The sequence below is a fragment of the Nicotiana sylvestris genome, chromosome 4 (assembly GCF_000393655.2).
Source record: "Nicotiana sylvestris chromosome 4, ASM39365v2, whole genome shotgun sequence".
Taxonomy (NCBI): Eukaryota; Viridiplantae; Streptophyta; class Magnoliopsida; order Solanales; family Solanaceae; genus Nicotiana; species Nicotiana sylvestris.
The window spans coordinates 40991621-40997810 of record NC_091060.1 but is presented as its reverse complement, the minus strand read 5'-3'; the positions used below and the strand labels follow the sequence as shown (position 1 = coordinate 40997810).

General features: G+C 34.8%; 1 long non-coding RNA gene across 1 annotated transcript; it reads left to right on the top strand.

Annotated features, from left to right (window-relative positions):
* Positions 1-2078: 2078 nt before the first annotated feature.
* On the top strand, positions 2079-3427 carry LOC138888994 (uncharacterized). The gene is made up of 2 exons (XR_011406526.1): positions 2079-2484; positions 3276-3427. It is a non-coding gene; the product is annotated as an uncharacterized lncRNA (long non-coding RNA).
* Positions 3428-6190: the final 2763 nt, after the last annotated feature.

Here is a 6190-nt window from a genome sequence, read left to right as displayed (position 1 = left end):
CAGGTATAACCGTTTCGCCTAGGGTGATCCAGCTCATAGTTTCCGGGTAGAAGTACTCTTCGCTCAGGGTGTTTTACGTAGCTTAACCCAGGTAGAACCGTTTCTCCTAGGGGGATCCAACTCATAATATTCGGGTAGAAGTACTCTTCGCTCAGGGTGTTTCACATAGCTTAACCCTGTTAGAACCGTTTCGCCTAGAGGGATCCAGCTCATAGTTTTCGAGTAGAAGTACTCTTCGCTCAGGGTGTTTCACGTAGCTTAACCCAGGTAGAACCATTTCGCCTAGGGGGATCCAGCTCATAGTTTTGGGGTAGAAGTACTTTTCGCTCAGGGTGTTTTACGTAGCTTAACTCAGGTAGAACCGTTTCGCCTAGGGGGATATAGTTCCTAGTTTCCGGGTAGAAGTACTCTTCGCTCAGGGTGTTTTACGTAGCTTAACCAGGTAGTACCGTTTCGCCTAGGGGGATCCAGTTCGTAGTTCCGAGTAGAAGTAATCTTCGCTCAGGGTGTTTTACGTAGCTTAACCCAGGTAGAACCGTTTCGCCTAGGGGGATCCAGCTCATAGTTTCCTGGTAGAAGTAATCTTCGCTCTGGTTGTTTAATAAAATTTAACTCAGATCGAACCTTTTTTCACCTAGAAGGATTCAACACTTTATCAATAATACATGGTGCTAACACCTTATTCTATTTCCTTCCTGTAAGATAGGGTACCGGCCCCTGGTTACATTTCCTTTCAGTAGTACGGGATACCGATCCTTAGTTACACAATCATTCGTTACCAAATTTTATCTCTTTTAGCTAGTTTATACTACTATTTCTGTCTGCCTTTTCAATAAATTAGATAATTTACAGATTTCTCTAATAACTCATAAAATTTTTCTAGTGCCAGACTGGGGAAGAAAATTTTTTGTTTGCTTTTGTTTGTCTTTGATGGTTTTGCAGGCTCGGCCGTATAGCACAAGTGAAGATTAAAGCTTGCAGTTTCAGTTTCTCATCAGAAGGAAGAAGTCTTTCGATCACAGGATAGTTGGAGTTAACTTTGACAATGTGTCAGTAACCCAGCTTCTCAAGATTCATCTTCTCAATTTCAGATCAGGAAAGCAAGTAACTGAAATTGAGTCATAATTGTTTCTTCAAAGAGTATCAAAATCCAATCTAAGGTCAACGCAAGCGAGCAGGTCAAGAATCAAGATTTGACTCCAGAAGACGCATAGATAGGAATTTTGTACTCTTAGTTTGCAGAAATATATAGTACTCTTCTCTTTTTCTTTTTTGATGTAAGAAGCGAGTAACAACAATAGCAACAGCGACAGCAACAGCAGAAACAGTCTTAACTCTAGTGTCCAGTAGTCCCAGCTACCAAATTTTTCCAGAACTACACTGACCTGATTCCTTTATAGCCAAGGATATGTAGGCAGCCTCGGAAGCAAGGTTCGGTCACCTTTTTTTCAAAAAAAAAATTGCTTCCATTGGAGTGACATGTGAGCAAAAATTAGCTATGGAATTCACTTTTCTTTGCACGAAAACTCTTCATGTTCTCGAGCAAAGAGGGGAAGCTGTGAACACCTAATTTTTGCACTATTTAACACCTCCTAAAGTAATTAGTGTTTTGTTATTTTAATTATTTTTCTCAATTTTTGTGATTTTAATTGCATATTTCCTATCATAAAATAATAATTAAAAAATAGTTCTTTCTTCATTTGTGCATTTTAAGAATTAACTAGCTATTCAGTTGGTGAATTAATCTAGTTAATTGATCATTAGAATAAGTTATTTAATTAATTTATTTGTGTAAAATTAGTTTAATAAGTAGTATTAAGGAAGAAATTTGGCCAAATTTGAAAGAAAAAGTGTCCAAGAGTGTAAGATAAAAGGCTGCCATTGAAAGGGTCTGAAATTACGTAGTTTTGCCTCAAAACTACGTCGTTTCACTAAATGAAACAAGATCAAATCATACTCATCCATTCCATCTTGATCCAATGGATCTCATTCACTCTTGGCTTAGGTATTTAATGCCTCAAAAATCTGAAAATTGTCCTCATTTTCACCCATAATTCTTTTCTCCTTCTTCTCTCTTCTCTCTCTCTTCACTCTCTCTATGCCGCCCCAGCTCCGCCCACCGCCGCTGGCCGGAAATCGCCACCGCTGGCGGACCACCTCCAAACACCTCCAAATTCACACCATGTAATCTCCACAACTTCCTCCTTCCATATCTCCAAACCAAATCCTTCAAAAATCTCTTAAACTCCTTGAATCTTAGATCTAGGAAACTTTCCCGTCACCTTTTTGCCCAAATTCTTGAAGCTCCAACCACTACCACCCCACAATACTTACATCAATGGATAGAACTCCTCAAGACCTAGCTATTGATGCCAATTTCACCATGAAAATCCGGCAATCAAAATCCGGTCAAATTCCGACGACCTCCCCGAACACCCTGTTTTGGCATACCACCATTTTTTCGGCCACTTGAATTATAAAATGGTAAAAATCCTATTATTTTTCGTGGATGATTTTTTATTTTATTTTTATTTTTTCAGATTTTATTTTTGTCTATTATTAATTATTTTAGCATTAGTTTTTGAAGTTTGAAATGTCAAATTTTCTGTTTTTGCACATGTTGAAGTAGTAAAATAGGTTTGTGTTGATAAAAGTGAGGTAGTGAAAAATACTTAAGAGTATATGGTACTTGTTTGATTGTTTATTTACTACTTCAAGACTCTTTGAGTACAACACTCAAAAGTCAAATTGTTTGGTAAGAAAATGTAGACCTTTGGACAGTGTTTGAATAAAAGTCTGTCTTTGAATAGTGGAGAGCAGATTTTGTTTGAAATACTTGACAAGATTTGAACCAGAAAGTCTAGCATTTTGAATTTAAGAGCAGATCTTGTAGAAAAATCTGTCAAAAAGATTGATTTTTAATTTTTTTGAAATAACTGATTGTTTTGATATAAAAGGAGGACACTCCATCTTACTGAGGGAGCTCTAGACACACAAAAAAGAGAAAAAATTAGTAGCTATAATATCCCTTAGCAGCTTTTGTGAGTTGATTCTTAAGTAAAAAACTTGTTTAAGGAAAATAGAGTAGTCTTGAAAGATTTTTCTGGAGTTACATAATTGTACTGTTTTGCTGGGGTATTTCTAGTTTATTTTCTTGGGTTTGAATCTGCCGGTTGTCGCTGTCTTTTGCTGTTGTTGCTGCCCGTTTAATTGTTTTGCTGTTGATTTTGGAAAGAGCTGACTTTGCTGTATTTGTTCTTCTTTCTGCTGTCTAGGTAATTTTCGGACCATGTAAACTCATAAAATCGAGTTGGAATGAAAGATAATGAAGCTGGAAAATATTAGTAGCTTTATCCTTCTATTGTAATTCATTTTTATATGCTCTTGAATGTTTGATAATGTTATAACGATATGTTAGTTAATTAAATTGTGTTAAGCATCTTTAATTATTTTTATTTTTGCAAAGCATTAGATATAATTCCACAGGCATTTGGTTGTCTGAAAGGAGCATATATATTAAAATTTGAACCCTTGTAGCCATGTTTGTCCCTTTGTTGTCACCAAGCTAAGTTGTTATTATTATTATTATTATTATTATTATTATTATTATTATTATTATTATTATTATTATTATTATTATTATATTTTAGAGTCTCAATAATCTTTTTTTTTTATCTCGTAAAAATACTTATTTAGTAAGGTAGTTAAGTTGTAGATTAGAAAGACAATCTGTAAACTTATTTTTATAAATAGTTGGCTGCGGATTGCAAATAGCAAGATATGGCCAAATCTGTAACATAGCTTTAAAAGGCCATATCTGCAGATTTAAAGTCAAAAAGCATATGGGCTTTTGGATTTTGTCTTGGACATGAGCCCATTTGACTCCATCAACCCAATAGTGGGCTGCCTCATTCAATGTCAAGACAAGCCCACATTTTACTAGTTTTAAGCAATGTCAATTGATAATTTTCTCTCATTACTCTCATCTTTTAAATTAGTACTCATAACAATAATTTTCTCTCATTAGTTAAGTTGTAGATTATTATTCAAATCTTTTCTTTAATTTTTTTTAAAATAAATAAAAACGGACATAAGAAAAGCATAAAAATCAAATAAATCACAGTTTATCTAAGTTTAATTCAAGCCAAATGTAGTCAATAAAGCGACCGTGCTAGAACCACGGGTCTCAGGGAATGCCTTACACCTTCTCCCCGGTCAACAGAATTCCTTACCCGGACTTTGTTTTCGCAGACCAATAATAATAGAGTCAAACCTTCCTTTGAATAGGGATTCAAATAAAAGGTGACTTGGAACACCAGTAGAAATCAATTCCAAGTGGCGACTCTGTAAATAAAATAATCCCTACTTCAAATTTGTCACTTTAATTGGAAAAGCTCTTTAACCCACAATTCATAACATTTTACACTTATTTCTTGGAGGGGTAAAAAGGGGTGTGACAATTGTCGAAATATATATGAAATTTCAGTGTTTATTTGAGCAGAGTGTCTTTCCGAAACAGCATCTCTACTTACACATAGTAGCACTAGAAGCAATTAGGACATATTAATAACTTGTTGATTCCTTAATATTCTGAAACAATTTACAAGTTAATCAAAGAGATCAAAGCCAAGTGTGTGGATACAGATAATACAGTACCATTTTCTTCTAATGGTAAGTTTTAATATTCATATTCAAAGCTACTTACGTACGCTCTTGTTTGGCTTACATGGGAAAGGAGTTCCAAAAGCTAGGATGGGGTAAAGATTCATATCATTTATGAAGCAATCTTTACCCTAACGGACCTATCATTCTTCTGCCATCTCTACCATAATTTTCGTTTTCGGCTTCTTTTTTCTTTTTGTAAAATTTATACTAACTTATTTTCGTCTAACATGATTTTCATTTGTACATTTAATTTCCTTGCCTAACTAAAAAATCATAATGGTTTTTTTCTTTTCTTTTCAATGTCAAATCACCCTAAGTTTTTCACAACTTTCATGTATTTCACTTCGATTAGGCGGCGCAAAGGAGGCTCGAGGGCTTGTTAAGGAAGGCGGCAAGGGCCGACGAAGGGTTAAAAATGAAAGGCGTTTTCTGGTCCCCTGAGCCGGGTGCTTGTGGGGGCTGGGGGGTGTGCCACAACGAAACAAGAGAATGAAAGGCCGCTTTGCGTTGAATACTCTTTAATTTCCCCATAATAATGGCTCTTTTGTCTTACGGAGTGTTGAAACTTGCTTCTTCTGAAGAGTTTTAATTCTTGGTCATTAGTACGACATGTTCTTTTTCTTTTTCTCAATGAGTCAAACAAGGGTTTTTTTCTAACCACTTGGTATTCGGAAAGTTTCACACCCAATTAATTCAAATTCGCATGGAAAAACTGATGCCCCTAAGCAAGGGACTATACCATCGTTCAATCTCTATTACTTGCAGTTATATGTCCTTTCTTTTAAAGGAAATCCCTAATTACATCTAAGAGGAACATCTAAAGAAAAAAAAGAAGAGTATTAAGGTAATTGAGAAAGAGAAGTAGAGAAGAAGCCTAAGTCCAAGAGACCAGGGCTAGAAAATAATAAATACTTATATTTTAAGGATGAGAAACCCTAGGACATCTGAATAAATAAATTCCTTGTGCAGAACAGATCTTGAATGTTTAACATATTGTCCTTTCTCCAATTTAGGAATTCAGTCTTAATTACTTTTCCTTTTAATTTGTCCTTGTTTTGGTGTATGTACAAAGACTACGATGAATTGAAGATTTGAAGTACTTAGGAAGGTAACCACATCGCTATAATTAACAACTATGCTATTTATAGCTACAGGCTCTCTTTTCTCTTTCCTTTTTTCCCTGTTCGTTTAAGGAAATAGATACATTTTCTTTGAAACAAATTAAAATTGCACAAGGAAAAGAACGGCTATCATAATTGACCTGCATGTCTACCAAAAATATGACTTACATCTATCATTATCATTTAATTGATTTAGTACGACGAAAATGACCCATTACTATAATTAGTATAACAATATTATTTATCAAAAGAAATATCTCTATTGCCTAACTTAAAGAATACTAAGAATTATTTTGGTGCCATTAAGTCAATTATTTCTCTTATTTTCAAAATTTTACGTAGAAATTAAACATTAGCGCCTTGGTTTTTGTAGTCTAGCTAGCTAGCTCTAATTGAGTTTCTGC